At 33.6% G+C, this 21,451-nt stretch overlaps 1 long non-coding RNA gene and 1 pseudogene across 2 annotated transcripts; both read right to left on the minus strand.

Moving 5' to 3' along the window:
* Window positions 1-9,495: 9,495 nt before the first annotated feature.
* LOC124824318 (serine/threonine-protein kinase BRI1-like 1 pseudogene) lies at window positions 9,496-14,053 on the minus strand (annotated as a pseudogene).
* Window positions 14,054-19,287: 5,234 nt separating this feature from the next.
* LOC148201537 (uncharacterized) lies at window positions 19,288-20,673 on the minus strand. Of its 2 annotated transcripts, XR_015784728.1 has the most exons (4): window positions 20,344-20,673; window positions 19,849-19,912; window positions 19,672-19,762; window positions 19,288-19,556 (listed from the first exon to the last, which is right to left on the minus strand). It is a non-coding gene; the product is annotated as an uncharacterized LOC148201537 (long non-coding RNA). The 2 variants fall into 2 exon arrangements; XR_015784727.1 differs by lacking the exon at window positions 19,849-19,912 and having other exon boundaries at window positions 20,344-20,644.
* Between the last annotated feature and the right edge of the window lie 778 nt (window positions 20,674-21,451).

Consider the following 21,451-nt stretch of genomic DNA (forward strand, 5'->3'; position numbering starts at 1 on the left):
GATTCATCCATGTGGTGAGGAGTTGTAGGAGGTCCTAGTCTTGGAGGCTTCCAGTATGCTCCAGGGCGCGGAACGGATTAACCTTGTGAGTGTGGTAGGGTGGAACCCATTGGCAACGACTTTGCAAAGCAGTAGAGGCCACTACGAGTGCATAACCCGCCATAACTCGGCAATCATTCTGGTCCGGATGTGTCGGTCTATAAAGCAATGAGTCTTGTGATGTCAATGTACCATGTTTGAGTGACTTTTGCATGTCGTGTGTGATTGAATAACACGATTTTTATATCTAGCTCACCCTTGCTTATTTGTATTGCTTGTGTATGTTTCTTCTTGCGATGATCATCCATTTGGATGGGAGCAGATGGCGAGGAGGTTCCTTGGAGACAACTTTGGAAGTTGAGGACAATGCTGCTGCCTAGTCTCCTAGGATGTTATTGGTTGATCTTGTAGTATGAAATATTATTTCCCTTTTAGCTTACATTTTAGATATCTTTGGGGTTTAAGCTTATATTCTGAAGTACTTTGAGGATGACTGTAATTCTATTCACTCTCAACTGCTTTCCTATATTATGCATGTGACGTCTTTATTATATATGTTTTCTATATAATTGGGATGTCACATAGTCACAATGAAATTTGTTAAAACAAAATCATGAAGTAACATAATTTTATAGTATGCTAAAAAGTAAGGTTTTGATATGTTAAAGTAAATATTAAAAAATGGTTTTGATATGTTAAAATAACTAAAATTTACATTTTAAATGATTTTATTCAATTAAAAGTTTGTCTTAATCAATTAAAATAGAATAAGTTTGCTAGACTTTGTTTAAAGTTTAAGTAATTTTAGTCACTTCATTTACAATTTTTATAAATTAAAATGTTTTTTTTTTTGCAAACCTCATTAAAACATAATTCAAACTTTCTAATGACTATTTAATATAAACTAGCACTTCTAACATAATATCAACACATTAAAAGACTTTAAAAATAACAATTATTATAATCTAAAAAATTATAACTTTTGTGTTCTGTTATTTTTATAATAATATTAGTTTAAATGATGAGTAATTTAATATGTGAAAGCAACAATCATTTCAATTTATCTAATTATAATTTTTAATTAATCATTTAAAACATAAATTTATAAAATATTTATATAATTAAATGTATTTTTTAAAATTTCTAAAGAGATTTTAATAAATTATTTGTGTCATATTAATATTTTTTCATTTTGCTTATTAGTTTTTTGAATTTGGTCCTACTTTTTCTTAGAATCATGTTACCATAGTGATAATGTAATGTGTAGAAGACAACTTTAGGTAAAAATAAATGCTTTATTCACTAACGAGATGGCTTAACAGAGAGAGAATGCTGCATTCAAACACACTTCGATCTTACACTTAGTATAGATTTTACACTTGATTTGAGTTAAATTTATGTATGTCCTCCTTCAAATTTTATCATATACAAACTTAACACTTACATATTATTCAATAAATGATTTATGTGTTTAGTTCTCCTATTTTTTTTTCTTTTATCTTTAATCTTTTATCCTTTCAAATTTTGTTATTATATGTTTTGGTCTTTGTATTAATATTTTATTAGTAAAAATATTTTTCTTTCATGTCGTTATGTAATGGTGAAATTTGTTTTTAATATCTGTAAATATATTTTACTTTTCGTCTATGTATATGTGTACCTGCAAAATATATTTATTTTGTCTAAGTGGTATAAGATAGATTTTATTTATCACAAGAGTAAGACCATCTTCTGTGTAATGGTTAAGACATTTGGTTTTTCAATAACTCTACTTATATTGGTGTTTTTTCCTCAATAATTCTATAGATGTTCAATCTTCCTTCCTCGGTCTATATTAAGGTAAAATTGGACACTTGAAGAGTTGTATTGGTTTTGGGTATTTACAAGGCTCAAGTCAGAAGTGAAATTTTCAAATGCTTGGAAGGAAAATCTATTATTGTAAATTTTTACTCTGATGATGAAATTAATTAAATCTTATGTTTTTCCTTGATTCATTCAGTTTAAACACATCCTGCTTACCTATATATATGTGTCTAGCCGGTTTAACGTGCAATGCTAGTTATTAATTAATTTACTTAATTAGTATCTACACTCATAATATTAAGACCTATTCTAATATAATTTAGTACACTATCCAGTAGTACCTTACGTTTATAACTCCTAATACTATCATGTATCCACACCATAAAAATTATAAATTCAACAAATCAATGACAAGTAATAGTTGAGACTGCATCAAACATGTTTATAGAATTGAAGTTCACTCAAAACAACCATGAATCACTACACTGATACCATAAAACAATGACAAGTAGCATTTGTTCATCATGTGAATTACGAAATCATGATCAGCCCTATACTAGTCATAATGTATGTAAATTACACATAGACTAATAACCAAAGATAATATCATGTGGAAATCAATAACAAAAGATTGACTTCATTTACCTAATTAATTTATAATTCATTTCAATAAACAGTCAAACATATACGCATCGTAATGCCAAAGTAATTAATTTCCTCTTGCTCATTTGATACACGTACTAGAAACTAGATGAGCTCACTCCCCAAAGCCCTTGCCAAGCTAGGCATATTAGAGGTTTCACAACTGGGTTGAGTGCGTGTCATTTCTCTGTTCACACAGAGAATTATTGTCATTATAATTCATAATGAGTTCGTAGGATAAATCCACAACTCTTAGGTCGTCATAAGGACGAACCACTCTGATAATTTCTCTGTTCACACAGAGAATTATTGTTAGTATGATTCATAATGAGTTCGTACGATAAATCCACAGCTCTTAGGTCGTCATAAGGATGAACCGCTCTGATACCATTAATGTAACATCCCAAATTCTCACACTTGATAATTCATAATTTATGTATTGTACCATTACATTTAAGGTAACATCCCATAATCTCTCACTTGATAATTCATAGTTGATTTATATCTATATGTTTTAAACTCAGATTTAACCTACAAATTCATAAATATAACTCAAATTCTTCTACTTTATTCTTCTATCTCTTTCTTCATTGGCATTGAGTCAAATGACATTCCTTCATCTGCTCCCGTATAACGAATTATACGATCATCGCACATACCCAAACATAAACACAAACAAGTAGGGTGAGCTAACATGCATCCAATCATTTATAAAACATGCATATTTACTTTGATGCACTCAACAAACCTCATATAATAATTATGTCAGACACACTCATACCATCATACAACAATCACATCATAGATACTCATCCATTACTTTGATACACTCAATAGGCACTCATTCCACAATACCCAATAGACACTTATCCCAACGATATGTTGATGAGTGGTCACGGGAGGTTATGCACTTGTGATGCCTTCTACTTCCTCTTACAAATACACTTCCAAAATACTTCATACCATCCACAAGGTTAGTCCTCAACACTATGTCCAAAACCGACACACAGACCAGGACCTCCTGCCCCTCTCACCACATAATTCATCCTTCTCTACTTGAGACTGGATGATTATTAGAGTATCAGGATAACCTCCAACTTCAGGACCCTCAACATCAACATATACACACATACCATGACATTACAGAATCTCTCCGCGAGACTCATACCATGCTCACATTCCTCAACTCATATTATACCCTTATGAAATCTTCCCATAATACTCATATCATGTTCAGATGCATAAATTCAAATTCAATATAATAAATTACAATCATCACAGAAATAATACAAAATGAATATACACAAAATAAATTAACAATACTAAAATATCACCATAAATGGTCACCGGAGAAGAATCAAATGTTTGACGAATCAAACTCACCATAAACGCCAGTACATATGACTAGTCACAACTTACTGGATTTGACAAGGGCTGCTCTATGATCAGGGATGTACCAACTCCGATTTTTAAGATTCCTCTATCCTACCACCACAATTATAATTCATAATTCCATATCTACCACAATAACATGAATTCATCAAAAATTTTCATTCAACAAGATATATTGCACAATAATTTAACAGTACAGAATCTGTTCAACAAGATTTAAGTTAAAAGCTTGTCGAGTATACATCTAGGAAAGAGAGGTGCGTCACAATGGACAAATTAAGTACCAAGTCTTTCCTTAACCAAAGTGTTCCTCAACTAGTTTTAACAAATTTCTTATTTACATATTCAAAACAACAACATATAATATTAACACAGAAATTCAATATAGATAGATATACAATAGGTATTAACAGTATTCACACAGAATTTCAAGACATGAATAATAATAATAAAACAATACTAAATCATAATATAAAAGCTTAGAAAAGTTAGCTCCCCTATCTCTATTCCAAACTTAATCTCTTACTCAGAATTTGTTTCCCCGAAAACCCTCAAGAACCTCTACTCTTCTTACAACTAAAAATTCTTCCTAACTCTTTCTTCTCTATTTCTCAAGCTCTCACTTGATTCTTCCTCTCTTTGTGCAAAATAGCCTCCCCTCTCATGGCTATTTATAGTCCAAAAATTTTACTATTCAACAATTTTTTTAATATTATTTATTATTTTAATATTATTTTAATATTATTTTATTATATTAATATCTTAATCACCACTTACATAATGGATTCCTTAATAATGCCTTAAAACATGGAGTGCTTTATCCACTATCAATATTTTACTTTTTTCTAAAACAAAAAGGTATAAAAGAATTTGAACTCATCACCATAATTTTGCACCAATTAAGCTACCAAAATTTCTTATTTAGCTTTCCACATTTTATTTTTACATAAACTTATTATATTTTCCATTCACAAAGAAATTTATTACTACTAGTAATAAAATTGTTACTATTAAGGTAAATATTTTTCATGGGTCTTACAAAAAGTATTATTATAAGTGAGAAAATATTAGATATAGAGTTGGGTGGATTAATGAATATTAAGATATAGAGAAATGAATGGTTTTTTGTTTAGAAACCCTATAAACTCTAAATCAAAGAGAGAAAACAAAGGAAGAAAGGATAACTAAGTTATAATTTTGTAAAATCCGAGAAAACAAAAGAAGATTTGTGGTGTTTTAAGGTTGTAGATAAAGCCTTATGATTGGCCAATGTATGAGAAAACTTACATTTGTTTGTTTACTGTTGTATGTTATATGTGTTCTTGGTTATTTTGGATTGATAATCCTTGTTGATACATGTTTATATAATTATGATTATATGTTGCTATTGTTAGGCAAGAGTTTGTATATGCATGGCATAGGGTTTATGTAGTATTTGTGTTGGGTTTTCCCTATGAATGTATGTATGGTTTGTAGGGAGGGTTTGATGCTAAGGGAGAACAAAGTTATGTTGTTTGGGGGTTTCCATGCAAATATATGTTGTAAGTGTTGGTTATTGGGATCCCTTCCTATGTGGAGAATAGGCCAAATAATGTGTGGACCATTATGTCTCACTTTGATTTAGTGGAGATGAGTTAGATTAGTAGAGCACATTAGAGTCATTTGAAGAGAGGGAAAAACCAAGTGATAGAGAAAGGAAGAGAAGAAACTATTCCCAAATAACACAAAATCTACACTAGTGTTTTCGTCGTTGTGAAGTCGTTCACCATTGAATCAGACTAATTTTTGGGTAGTGGGTTCCAAACGTATGGTTCTTCATTATGATCATTCAAATCGTCAATCAGAGGTCTAGTTTGGGAGAAAACAACCTCGCATCAACAACTTTGTTTTGGAGAATTTTCATCTTGGTTCTCATTTGTCAGCATTATGCTTAGTTAGTTTGGCTGATTGAAAACCCCATTTGGTGTTTTTATCGGAGATTCTTTTGCACCCTATTATATGGGGAATAACATATCAATGATTGGATCTGGATGATTCAAGGGATGTATTATATGTGATTCAATATGTTTACATGAGTATGTGATGCTTGAATGCATGTATGATGTGTTAAATATGTTTCAACGTGACCTACGGTTGATGTATGTATTTTTGAATGCTTGAATCATGTCCAAGATGTGTTTCAATTCGGCAATAATCAATTATCATTAGTTATAATCGATTATCTATGCATTGGTTTTGAGTGTGGTTTCGGGAATAATATCTGAAATGATAATCGATTATTCCTTCCTAAGTGATGTTGTTCAAGAGTAGGAAGTTATCCAATGTGGTGGCGATGATACCCTTAAAGTTAGGGCCTCTCTTTCACTTGTGTAAGACAACGAAAAAGGATGGGTTACGAGAAGAGCGATAATGGTTTTTCGTGATCATTGGTTAGCTTAGTGAGAGAACCAACCATGTGGTGTGATGGTGAGTGTGTTTTAATTATGTCTTCGGGCTATACTTCGTTAATTCGATTTTGTACCTTTCCTCTTGTGAGGGGATAGAAAGGTGAATCTCTTTGTCTTTAAAAGACGGTGGAAGAGATGAATCTCTTCGTCTTTAAAAGGTGGTAGAAGAGATGGGTCTCTTCGTCCGTGATGGGCAGTGGAAGAGCTAGGTCTCTTCGTCCATGATGGGTGATGGAAGGGACTACGATTCAAGTGATACCCTTTCCTCTTTCGAGGGAGTATAAAGGTAGTCACCTTTCCTCTTGCGAAGGGGCAGAAAGGTGGATCTCTTCGTCTTTAAAAGACGGTGGAAGAGATAGGTCTCTTCGTCCATGATGGGTGGTGGAAGGGACTGTGATTTGAGTGTTGCCTTTCCTCTTTCAAGGGAGTAGAAAGGTAGTCATCTTTCCTCTTGCGGGAGGGTGGAAAGGTGGATCTCTTCATCTTTAAGTGGCGGTGGAAGAGATGAGTCTCTTCGTCCTGAATGGGCGGTGGAAGGGACTAGGATTCGAGTGCTGCTCTTTCCTCTCTTGATGGGGTAAAAAGGTAATTACCTTTCCTCTTGCGGGAGGGTAGAAAGGTGGATTTCTTCATCTTTAAGTGGCGGTGGTAGAGATGAGTCTCTTCTTCCTAGAGGGGAAATGGAATGAGACTGGGATTTGAGTGCTACTTTTTCCTCTCGCAAGGGGGTAGAAAGGGATGAAGGTCTCGCCCGAAGGGTTCCGACTCATGTTGAGAGTAGTGCTGGGGTGAATAGTTGGGAACAAAAGAGATAGTTCCTAAGCTTATGATGAAAGTAAATGGAGCTCAAGAAAATAATCTCAAATACCTCTAGTAACGGTTGAACATAATAACTTTATTCCCAAAATATTTAACCTTTAAAAAAGGTGAGAAGGTCCTCTTAAATAGCCTAAGAAAGGGACTTCTTGTAACCTTCCATTTTAATAGTATTTAACTACTATAGAAATTCATCACACATCCAATAACAAGACACAGTTAATTCAAAGAAATATAAATGATACTATTACAGTTATCTTGTTATAACTATAACACCAATATATATATATATATATATATATATATATATATATATATATATATATATATATATTCTTATACTAAGAGTTATTTCACCAAAGCTAAAGGTGTAATAGAGATTTACAGAAGATATAATATATACATAAAATTCCTCATCATCCAACAACTGATCAATAAAGACATCTTCTTCTGCTTACATTATTAAGGTGATCATTACAAAATAAAAGGAAATCATACACACAAACAAAGACAAAATAGTAAACTAATTTATCAAAAAGAGTGATCATACAATAGAAACAAATATATTAACACATATACAATTTATATCTACTAATCCTAAGTTATACAATCATTCACTTTAGACTTGACCATCCGGATACATATATTGCTAGTCTTGACGTCATACCTCACACTTCTCTAGTTGAGATTGAATGATTATTAGATTTTCAAGACAACCTCAATACGAAATCCCTACATCAATACATGCACTACTTGAAACCATTACAAGAACTTCTCCTAAAATTCTTATCACATCACATACTATTCATGCAGACAACCATAATTACAATCCATTAAGCATTAATGAATTATAAATAAGAATGCATTCAATCCATATAAACTACTTCAAAACAAGCAAGAATCAGATAATCATAGAACACATGNTTGTTATGTTAAAAGTTGTAAGTCTATTGTCATTTTCCTTCTTTTAAACTTTGAGCATACCACACAGGTATACAAACAAAGTCTTGTATTAGATAAAAAATAAGAAATAAACATGAATTTATATACACATAAAATACTTCTGTTGATAAAAAGTCTTTTGGAATAGTTTAAAAACAAATTTTATTGAGTTACAAAAGGGTTGGTCACCTGAGCTACAAAATGTATTTGCTAAGCTAATCTTGTTAGCTAGCTGCATTGTAAATTACGTATGTTATTTTTTCACTGGCTGTTTGGGACTTTTATTGCAGTCAGCATGCAGCTGTTAGAGCTGATGTTCAAAGTGTTGCCACGTCTTCAAGGCTGGATGCCATCGAATCTGTTTATGGTGTATCAGTTGTTGGCAATTTGATTGAAATTGAAGCTTCAGATGATTTTTTTAAGATGCATGGCTACATGTCCAATGCGAATTATGTGCAAAGAAAATCAGAATGGTGCTTTTCATCAATGGTATACATGAATTGTACAAATATTGCTTTTAAAATTTTGAAGGTGTTTTTGTATTAGATGAATGCTACAAGACTGTGCAAAGGTATTTGGAAGGGTTATTTAACACATCCTTATTCTTGTAGATGCAAAGAGGATTTTCCAGGAAAATGTAAAAAAATGTTCAGTCTTTGATTTTTGCTTTTGCATCTGCTTCAACATCCTCGTACTAATTCTTGGTTGGGTGCATATTGAAACAATACATTTGGAGTTTCACTTTTATCTTTGGCAAGTTTTGTACTATATATTTTTTTTAGAGTTTAATGGATATATCAGAATTTTGATATGCAGAAAAGGTAAAGAAAAGCTTAACAAAAACAGAACTGAATATTGTTCACTTTATCAAGAAGAGAACACAAACAGAGCATACATAGGTTCCAAAATCTCTAAAGAGGTTACACAAACATAACAAAACAAAAAAACAAATATAGAATATGACTATTAACACGCAACTCCTTCTCTTCACTCCTCATTTACATACAGGTGTGGTAAGAAAACTCCTCCTTGTTGGATTCTATAGAGAAGATTTTTACCTCTTTCCGGTATTCAAAGGAAATTATCTTTACCATATCCGTATTCTTTGTCCTCGGACGCAGAATACATTGTTAAATATTCTCTATTTGTTAAAGGCACAGAAAATTGATTATTACATCTTTTAATAATAAACATAATAGTAGTCAACTTTCCTAAATTTATTTTTAAATAAAGTACAGTTTAAAGCATAGGGTATCTGCCTAGATATTAACCCTGTTAACCTTAGACTAGTGATGCATGATATTTAACCTCCAGGATCATTACAATGTTAATACACGAAATATCATTCCTTATGCTATGAATTTATCAAATATGCATTATAAAAGGGTTATAAGGATTCTATTTGAAATTTGAGTAGTTGGTAAGAAACCAGAAAACGTGTCTATTATTGGCATTCAAATTTCAACCTCTATTTGATCTTACATAACGATAATCATTTGGTGTTAATCCCGTTATGCAGTTATAGTTCCATACAAGTGAGGAAAAGCATACCCAATGTAGCACATTTCATTTATATTTACAACATATTCTAGATTTCTAGAAAAAATAAAAATTGTCACTTGCAATACGAACCAAAACACAATGAGCAAAACTGTGGTGATATCAGAACCCAATGGAAATGACAAACAAGACCGTCAGCAAGTGTGTGGGTGATGATGATGGAGTAACAGAAGTTCATAGGAAAAAAGTGTATATATCTACCAATTTCAAGTGACTGAACACTTGATCAGCTCAAAAGTAACATACAAAACTCTGCTTATAACCTCAAGTCTCATCCTTCCATGATTGCCTTCGATCTCTTGGTTTCATTGTATGTCTTATATACAGAAAAGAAAGTGCAATAACCCTCCTCCAATTTCAGGTAGGACAGATAAGTGTCACCAGAATTGTCAATTCTGTCCAGCAACACTCCAAATGTTGAAAAACTTTCTATTTCCTCCTCAACCGTCAAAAGGCTTTGAGTCTCACAGTAAATATCCTATTTTCATGCTTCATCAATGAAACTGTCTCTCAGAGAGAAGCTATCAAGCGTATCATTATCTGTGTCAACCTGAAGCTCTTTGAACATGGCCATCACTTGTATCATGGTCGGCCGACGGTAGGGCCTCTCATCTAGACACTCAAAGGCAATTCTCAAATACTGAAATAGTTCACTTTCACTAGATGATTGCACAATTAAATCAGGATCAAGTATTTCATTAATTCTCTTCTCTTTGTAAAGCTTCTTAGACCAACCAACAAGATTGTTGTCCTCACCAAACTCGGAAGAGTCGATTGGCCTTCTACCTGATAGAAGCTCAAGCAGTATGACACCATAACTATAGACATCCCCTTTAGCTGTACATCGGAAACTCTGGTAGTACTCAGGGGGTACATAACCCGGTGTTCCGGCAAGTGTGCTGACAGTTAAATGAGTATCGAGGGCATTGACCAATCTTGCCATGCCAAAATCAGAAACTCTAGCCTCAAAATCTTCATCAAGAAGAATGTTGCTGGACTTCATGTCCCTGTGTATAATGTGAGGAATGCAACTATGATGAAGAAATGCAAGACCTCTTGCTGACCCTATGGCAATCTTCTTTCTTGCACCCCAATCAAGATTTGAACCTCCTCCTTTTGCCCTTTCATGTAAAACAGCCTCAAGACTTCCCCATTTCATGAACTCGTACACAAGAAGCCTCTCCTCCCCAACTTTACAGTAACCCAGCAGCTGAACCAGGTTCCTATGCTTAATCTTCCCAATAGTTTCCATCTCAGCCATGAACTCCCTATCTCCCTGACCCGTCACATGAATGAGCTTCTTGATGGCAACAACACAGCCATCTTTGAGTTTAGCCTTGTACACTTCACCAAATCCCCCAGAGCCGATCAAACTCTCAGCACTGAAACCATTAGTAGCCTCGAGAAGATGTGCGAAAGTCAGCTTCCGCAGAGGCTTCTCAAAGGTGGCAACATTGATGCTCAGAGGCTCAGGAAAGCTGGAAATCTTCCAACTACTGCTCCCCGAAGTGGGAAGACTCTCTATATACTTTTCTCTAATCTCCTCCTTCTTCTGAGTCTTCCTCACCCTGTACAAAGCCAACACAAGCCCAAGCGCAAACAAGAGGAAGCAAAGCAAACCAATGACAACCCCAGCTGCTACAGGCTGCTTCTTCTTCCAAACCACAACACCCACTGAGCGGTTCTTCGAAGCACTACACGATGGCAGCGGCAGGCCGCAAAGGCCAGAGTTGTTCTCGTATCTAGAAGCTGGAAAAGTAGTCAACTGACCTCCAGAAGGAATGGACCCGGTGAGATTATTATTAGAGACGTCAAGGTCACTGAGAAAAGAAAGGCTCTGCAATGAACCAGGGATGGACCCATTAAGACTGTTATGCGACAGATCAAGCACCCCAATTACTTTCAAACCACCAAAACTATCTGGAATGTTCCCACTCAGCCTATTGTGCCCCATATTCAACACCTGCAAATAGGCCATGCCACCCAAATTCCCAGGAATAGTCCCAGACAGCAAGTTGTAGGAAAGGTCAAGGTAGATCATGCTCCCATTGGAAGAAAAAGTATACACGGTCCAACCGGAGTAAATCCGCGTCAATGGGCACGAATGCACCATGGGAAAACCTTCAAGTCTCTCTGTTCTGATATCCTCAAACTCAACCAACCCACCAGCACCCCTGCAACTAGTCCCACCCTCGTTCCTCACAAACGCAAACTGCTTCCCTGAAACCTTGCCCGGGATAACCAGTCCCGCTTGATCAGCAAGCTCAAACGGGATATTCCCAGTTAGGTTATTGCTATTCAAATCTAACCATATCAACTTCCCACACTTGCCTATCTCCGGTGGAATCCTCCCACTCAGCGAGTTGTTCCCAAGCTGGAGAATCGCCAATACGTTCAATTTCCCAATCCCAGAAGGTATCGCTCCGGTTAACCGGTTGCTCGCCAGCGACACCCATATCATGTTGGTGCAATTGGCAATTGACTTCGGAATTGACCCAGAAATGAAGTTATTGTTGAGAATCAAATTCTCCAAGTTCCCTCCTTTAACACAAATTCCTTCTGGGATTTCCCCAGTGAGATTATTCGCCCACATAATCAAATCAGAGAGGTTAGGCAAAGCCCAAACCTCCCACGGAATCGAACCGTTCAAGCTGTTAAAGCTGAAATCAACGGTTCTCAAATTCTTACAATCACCGAGCTGTGACGGCACCGTCCCGGAAAGGTAATTGCCCGCAAGGATCAACTTCTCCAGCTCGGAAGGGCAAAAGAACGACGGAACATTGCCGTTTAACCGGTTCGAGCTCAAGTCAAGCACCCGAAGCCGTTTCAGGTTAACAAGCGAAAACGGAACCTGTCCCGTTATGTTATTAAACGCCACGTTTAGATACTCAAGACTCTGAAGGTTGCTAACCACGGACACGAGGAACTTCCCAGAGAAATAGTTCCTCGCAAGGTTCAAACTCCGCAGAGAAGAACAGTTCACGAAGCTCAAAGGCAACGCACCAGAAAGCATGTTCTCGGAGAGATCAAGCTCCACGAGACTTCCGCAGAGGCTTCCGAGCTCGCTCGGAATCTCGCCGAAGAATTTGTTGCGGTCGAGAAACAAAGACTTCAAGCTCCTCAAACTCCGAAGAATCTCCCCGGGAATCTCGGCTTCAAACTCATTGCGAGAAAGATCCAGAACCTCGAGCCTGTTGCAGCTGCTCAACCCGCGCGGAAACTCTTCTCCGGAGAGCGCATTGCGCGAGAAGCTCAACCGCGTTAGGCTACCGCACGAGGAGAAATCCAGCCGCGAGAAGTTGTTGAACGAGAAATCGAGAACCTGAACGGCGTCATTCACGAGCCGAGGCGGCACCGCCCCAGAGAGAAGATTGTGGGAGAGGTCCAAGGTGGAGAGGTTCGCGCTTCGCGAAACGAGCGACTCGCCGAGTTGACCCGTGAGTCTGTTGTCGGAGAAGTTCAGATAAACGAGAGCGGAGCTCGCGAGAGAGGACACGAGAAGGCTCACGTCGGAGACGAGGTTTCTGGACAAGTCGAGTTGGGCCAGGGAAAGCCCAGAGTCAGGCCCAAGGCCGAGCCCAGCGGTGATGAGATTATTGGAGAGGTTTAAGTAAGTGAGGCGGTTACACGGAGTTAGGTTTGCGAAAGGAAACTTGCCGGACAAATTGTTGAAAGAGAGGTCGAGTGTTTGAAGCGTGCAAAACGGCGAAACGCTGAGGTTGAAAGCGGAGAAGGAGTTGCCACGTAGGACGAGGGTGCTTAGCGAGGGGGAGGGATGTGAGGGTGGGGAGGTGGAGGGTGCCGGAGAGGGAGGCGCCGGAGAGGTCGATGGCGGTGACGCGGGGGTGGCTGGGGCGAGCAGGTAACGCCGCGCCAGGCGCACGGGGACGGCGCGTCGGGGAGCCAATCGGAGAGGAAGCCGCGGGGGTCGGAGGAAACGTGGAACTGCTTGAAGCGGATGAGGAGATTCGCATCGGAGGTTGATGCCGGTTCTGATTCTGCTTCTGCTGTTGTTACTGCAACGAATAAGGCAATCAGAAGAAGGGAGGTAATTACTAGTGTTGGTGACCACGACATGTTCCTCCTGAGGTATGGTTTCGCTCTTTTCATTTGGGTTTTTTCACTCTCTGCTTCATGGAAAATTAATCATTAGTTTTAGCTTATGCCTATGCATAATACGATATGCACATGCTTATGCTTCCTTCCCATTGATCAACTAAATCACTGTGTATGCATCCGTGCGTGCGTGTGAGAGTGAGTTCAAATCGAAAACTGCATGGAATTTCTTTATGTTTGTTTTTGTCTTTTCCTACAGCGTTTTTTATTTTGTTTTGGCAGAAATAATAAATATACTAAAGTTGAAGAGATATAGAAAAATGAAAATTATAAATAAAAGTGTGTCTTGTCCCGAATTTCAGAGTTGTGTGGCTGTACGCGTACCTACCCTGAGCTAATAGGTTTGATTTTGGGGTTGCTTTTTGAACGTTTTCTTTACGGGGAGAAAAGAAAGAAAGATAGGACTTGCTGGGGAAGCTGAAATTACGTGAGAGAAGGAATCGTGGCGTGGTGTTATTGTTTTTAAATCACAAATATAACTATTATTATAAATATTAAAAAATATTAATGTTGTCCATTCTTTTTAAAAAAGTGGTCCAAATGGCTTTCCGGTTTCAAAGACGTAATTATCACCCAAACTTTGGGTTTTGAAAATGTGGAAACGGAACCCGGTGTCAAAATTAGGGGAAAGAGGGTTATGCAAGCTACTACTACCCTACTTCCTCTATTTCTCAAATTTTCTCCACTAATAATTAATAAATATTAAGTGGCATTAAATAAATTCTTATGCCAATATCTATACTTTTGTTTTATTCAGAGGTATAACTTTTATATAATTATAATTAATAATTTGTTTTAATGCATAAAAAATTTAAAAATAATTAATAATAATGTTGATGTATCGTTTTCTTTTAATTGTTTGGCGTTTAATTTAATGTTATTAAAAATTAAAATATAATCAAGCATAAAAAAATATTTTTGTTTCTAAATAACTTGTCATATAAATTTATATTATTTTAATTAGGAAAATTAATTATTTAACTTTTAACATAAATATAATAGAATAAATAATCATTAATTGTACATTAAATAAAGTTCTTAATCACTGATTAACAAATTTTAAATATACATATATTATATATATATATATATATATATAACTAGATATTAAAGAGTTATTTTAATAATTATAATTTTAATATTATTATAAAAAATAGATTTTAAATCTAATTTAATTTTACATTACCGATCAAATTTACTCGATTATATGTCTGCCATTAAACCTAAGTTAGTCGTTTACTATTTCCATGAAAGAATATTGAAGATGGAAATCATAATGAAGGACACACATAAATCGTGTGTTGGGGGAGCTTGCAATAATTTCCCTGTAAAAGTAGTTGAAATGGCCATTTATTATTTGTTTCTCACAGACCACCTATGTGAAAAAAAAAATGCAACCTTGCTTATATATATATATATATATATATATATATGCAGAAAGGGTTCTGGAAAATAACTTTTGGAATTTGACAGACAGTGGGTGCAGCAGGTACGATGTTCAGGTTCTGTCTAGTAGCACTGTGCTAAATAAAAACAATTGCTAGATTTGTGGGGATGTTTAGGCTTTCAAACAAGACAAATATACACAACAGTTCATCATCATGTGCACCAACCATGGTGGGGTAAGCTAAGATAAACACCAAGGTGAACTTTACTTGAAAATAAACTCATTTTATTGAAGAATTTCCCAGTTTGATTTTTACATAATATATCTTTTTAATAATTAGGACTTAACAGTAAGCAGCTATGGTAAGAAGAACTGGAGAAATGTCAATGGAGATGGAAAAACTAAAATTTGAATTAATACATAGATCCAGAGAATGAATGGAACAAATTATAAAAGAATAGAGATGAAGGAGAAAAAAAAAGGGGTAAAACATGAGGACAGGTTACGGAGAATAAGGGAAAGTGGTGCCCCCACTAATCAAGATTTTCTTACTTTAATTGCTCATCTATCAAGGTTCAGTCAAACTTTGGATTTGGATTTATCTCCTACCACATGCCACACCTATCTTCTCTTAATCATTATTTAATTTCAATTACATTTTCATTAAAAATAATTAACCATTAGGGCACCTCCATGGTCCAACACTATTTTCAAATTCTTCCCTACCACCAAATTAAAATTGTCTTTTCACTTCCAATTCTGTTAAAATTAAACTCAATCAAATCAAACTTATGTAGCGTAATTAAGTCTTATGGAATCAATCAAAAGTTCAAAGTTGTATTTTGAAGTGTACTCTCTAGTAATTTTCAATGCATTTTATTTATTTATTTATTGGTTCTTTAATGGCATTGATTGATTGGCAAGGTTCTCTATTTAGGTTTAATCACTCGTTATATAATTACAAGAACTTTCTCTCTTAGTTTCTATATTTAAAAACTGTTTCTTTTAATTCACACATACATTTTTTTTTAATTTCTTGTACCTATTGAATTAAGGGATTAAAATTTATATTTGCAGAGATTGAAAAAGATACTTATGCATTTGGAGAACTGCAAGAAAACGTTTTTATAATTATAAGAATTAAATAATAAATTAACTCTTAAAAGAATTATCGTAAAATAACTATTATGAAAAATAATCTCACCTAACCGTCAAGTTTTTCTTGTACTGTCTTTGTTTTTCTATGGTTTTTAGATTTTTTTTTCTCCTCATGCATATCCATTCTATCTTTGTTAAAGGTTGTATAGACATTTAAATCTACTTGTTAACTTTCTTCGTGAAGAATATTGCTTTAATAAATTTTCAATTCATCTTTCTTCTTCTTTGGTATTATTAAACATATACCATAACTTTAAACCTATTAGTCGGTCAAAAAAATGAATTAAACAAACCAGTACATGAAAGGTTAGTATAGAATGACATAAAAGGAGAATAAAATAATAATTATAAAAATGTATTGATTTGTTTTTTATTCAAATGTTATATTTTTAGTATCTTTTATCAATTCTTGAAATTTTGAACGTTTATAAAAAATTAATACACTGTCAAATCTTGCAATTGCATAAAGTATGTTCAAATGTTTTAAATTCTTACTTGTAAAATAAATTAAAATTAAAATTTGAAAATCTTAATTGTAAAACCCATGAAACAAGTTAAATATATATGTATGTATGAGAGTGAGGTGGGTTTAGTTTAATATCCACTTAACATAAAGTGTAATAAATTATAGTAAATTGAGTACCAGCTTTTATGTCACGGAGTTCTTAACTATATTGAGTAATGTGTACAAATCTACAAGATCAGCGCTGGCAACGACCCTGAAGACAGGTGCAGTGGTTGAACTTCGGCGAAACTTGGAGAGGCGCATCAACGTTCCTCTGTTGCATTCTGATCTGGAAGTTTGGAGGAGAAGCGGCTCGGGTGGAGTTCCTTTCCGGTGGCGCTCGCTGTCACGACATGACGGGGAGCGGCGGTGACTTCGCCTGTGCGCGGCGGCACAACCCGATCTGAAAGAGGTAGACATCGTCTGTTCGTTGCAAGGAAGAACAGACCCACGACGGCCCGATTGACATCACCGTGGCAGCGTTGACGGCGTACGTAAGTAGCTGTGACGGTGGCATCTTCAGGTGGTGACGATGGAGGGAGATCGACGCAGATGCAGGGAACCCCAACGACGGCGACACTCCCGATAGCAACGCCGGCGATAAATGGTGATGGAGGGTGCAACGGCTGCTGTTTGCGTGATTCATGGGTGTATTGCTTGAGGGAGAGAGTGAGAAGTAGTATTCCTGATTTTTGAAAGAGAGTGAAAAATGGGAATGATAAGTTTTTACTCCGTGCAACCCTCTTCTTCGCGTTACACGTCCTAATTGTTTGGGCCTATATCCATTTCACTTCATGCACCACATACTTACTCTTACACCTCCATTACCTTAGTTTCAATTTTACCCTCACTTAAAACTTTACACAAGGGAAAATATTGAAATAATGATAAAATAATGAATGAAGTGGAAAATAATAGTAATACTTATAATTTTCATAAATTGATCGCAACTCTGAGTAACCAAGATATTATGGAACATTTTTTGACCGATCAATTTTAAAACAAAATCTCTAGTGGTGAGTGATAATGTTTTTAAGTTTTGGAAACTTACTTTTGAGAAAAAGCCATTTAAGGTAAGAAGAGTTTATTTATTTTTATAAGTTCTAAATATTGATTTGTTTTACAACATGTAGATTTTGTAGAATTAATTAGTTGTTTTAAAATAACATAATTATTCTATGGTCAAATTGTTGATATTGGTGTGATAATGGTAGTTGTAAGAGAAGCTTATTAATATTTATAAATTCTAATTTTTTATCTGTTGCATGATGATACGTGAATTTGATTAAATTGAATTAGTTATTAGTTGTTTTGTTTTGATGATGAATGTGTTACTATGTATTATATGAATATGGTTATTTCTAAGGTGAAAGATCATATTGTATAGTGTAGTGTATACATTGGTGTAAGAATTCTAACATGAAGTCATCTTGACTCTACTGAATTCTCATACTCAAAAAATGAGGTTTAGATGGTGAAAGTCGAAAGAGGTTTCTAGTATGAGGAATCAGTATGAAATGTTACCGTGACTTATATGTTGAATTTAATATGGAGTAAATTTATGACAAGTGTAAGACATTATATGATTATCGACACCAAATGTATACGTCTTCAACAATAGAGTCTTATAGATCTAATTGTGTCCAATGTTGCATGATGAGTTTAATAATAAATATATGATTGAAAATTGAATTATATAATATGAAATGCGTGGTAGAACTTTATAAAAAAATATTAGTTTATCTTTCATTTTCTTTTGCGTTGTTTTGGTTCTCACTTGCAATAATCATATATATACGTGAGTAAAGGATTAAGTAAGTGTTTCTACATAGATTCTTACGAAAGGAGAACAAAGGACTTTTTATCTTTTGGTTTTCTTTATGTTTTTGCTTGGACAAATTACTTTTATTTTCATTTATGAAAATTCAATGTTAGATTCGTATACATGGTCTTTTCGATGAATATTGATAATTGAAGGCAATATTTTCAATTATATGTGGATGTGGAATATGAGAAATTGTCTCTATATATTTTGCTCTTTTTTTATTTTTTTAATAAAATTATCATACAATGACAATTGGATTTTGGAAGGTTAACATAGTTGAGATGTGAAAGTGCTTAACATAAACTTATTTGGAATTGTGTTTTAATTTCTTGCTCAAAATTTTCGTAAATATTATATAATGATTAATAGTAAGATGGTGGTTTTTATGTGACAAGCCATCAGTGAGTGAGTGGATTCTGGGTTCAATGGAATACAACAAATGCAACTTTATAGCTTGACTAATTTATTAATTTTAACATGAATTTTTCCTTAATACTAATTTTTTTATTATACATTTTTTTTTTTGTAAAATAGTTCATTATCATTGTTTAAATATATGCATATGATAATAATAAAAATTATAATTATAGAGAAGTATAGGATGAGAGTTATTTCAATGTTAAAAAAAGAGAATATAATTCAAACATAATTTAGTTACATAAGAAATATATAATAAATATATACAACTTTTGAAGGAGTATCACACCATATTTCACAAATAAAAACACTCACAATCATAAAGATAAAATACAAATATTTGAATGCATCACAATTAGAGAATGGCACATCTCCTATATTTGCCTCATTAAGATCGCATCTGAGTTTTTCAATTTCTTTATTTGATGAAATTTGGAATTGTTAGTAATTTTCCTCAGCTGCAAGTCTGGATAGCTCCTCAAGTTCTTCCTCTATTTCTTTTTGCATCTATATAATAAAATATCATTTCAGAAATTAAGATAATATTAATATGTTTAACCTTGAATTAATAAATAAAAACAAATATGAAAAAAATATGAGATGATATAATGTATAGTCGCACAAGCCATTTGTTCAAACACACTATCATATCTTCTTTGTAGACGCTTTTTCATTTTAGCTGTTTCAGCTTTTTCGGTTGCAGTTGCTTCCTCCTGCAATATCAAGAGATACATATTATATATTATTTATAAAAATTTAAATATTTTAAAAATATTTTCAATATTTATGAGAAATTTACCTTCAATCTTTTGAACAACTCATTTTTTTTATGTACAAGTTTGAGAACCTCTTTAACTTGTTTCCTTTCGATTGTCACATGAACGACACAAAGAAGTTTGTATTTCAACATATTAAATAAATTGTATTAAAAGTAGCAATATCAATCATTGGTTTGATAATTGAAAGCTACAATGCTTTGTGTTTATTTAAATATAAAAATATAATTTAAAATAATGTATATAAACCTTAAGAAATAGAATTTATAATAATTTATAGTTACTTTAATACTAATATGTGTTTCTTTCTTTCAACTTCCGTATAAATTTGACTAATACATTAACTAAAAAATAATAAACGCGTTAAATATTTTTTCTTTTGTATATTAACATTTAATGGTATATATATATATATATATATATATATATATATAATTTTTATTTCTCACCATAATTAGAATAGACACTTAATAATAAAAATTAAATAATATATTGATGAAGGTGAGAGCAAAGAGAACCTGGAGAGGTTTTTCAGATTTAGCTAAGTATTTTTAAAACGTGTCTCCATCGTCTAAGTCATCTTTTGCCGTGAAAACTAGAATCATATAGTCAATAATTTTTTCCATTACCGGTACGTCCAACTAAAACTAGTGTTTTTTCCATTATAGTAAATTTGGACACTGCAAGAAAAAAGTATTCTAAATAAAAAATATAGAAACAAATGATTCTATAGAAAATAAATAATGTAAAACATTCATATTCAAGATCTATAAGTGATTTAAATCAACAATTACTTATGGTATGATAAGAACGAAAGATTTCTACGATAAAAGTAATTTTGTTATCAATAAAAACATGAATTAATGATGACTTGCCTGTAAATATGTTGAAGAAATATGTGAATATATGTGATATAAATCACAAATTTAGAAAAATAAGATGAAAAAGATAGAATGTATTTCAAAGGCTCTTTCTGGTTTCAATGATATGATGACTTGAACTTTGTAACATTAAAGTCCTTTTATATTTGCACTAGAAACAAACTTCACATAGAAAATATGCAAACAAAAAGCCAAGCATCTCATAAAATAAAATCAAAGTGTGTTTAAGAGTAACAAGAAAATAATAATCCGAAACTTAATACATCAAAAAAGGAATATATTGGACAAACTAAAATGGTAGATTAGAATAAAAATAATATAAAATTCATCTATAAAAGATTAAGATAGCCCCTTGATTAATATAAATATAGAGAATATTCATAAGTGGTTCAAAATTATAAATATAGGTTAATGTTAAACTTGTATCATTTTCTCATATATTTTCCCATTTCTTTTACAAATCCTGTTTGGTGGTTTACTTTTTTTAAATTATACATTTATTAACAATTTTAGGAGTTATTACCAACTCAAATTTAGGATTCCTTGTTCATTTTAGTTATACACTATTCATTACAAAAATTGTTGAAAAATAATAAAGATAGATTTCTTTGTTGATTTTATTTGTGTACAATTTATTAAATATTTGTTTCACAAATAATAGGTAACAAATTTAAGGTAGATTTGTAACATCCTTTATAAAGAACTAAGAGTAACATTCATCAATAAAGGATTAATCACAACATGC

Source organism: Vigna umbellata, chromosome 3 (genome assembly GCF_029865625.1).
Source record: "Vigna umbellata cultivar VRB3 chromosome 3, Vumbellata_1.0, whole genome shotgun sequence".
Classification (NCBI taxonomy): Eukaryota; Viridiplantae; Streptophyta; class Magnoliopsida; order Fabales; family Fabaceae; genus Vigna; species Vigna umbellata.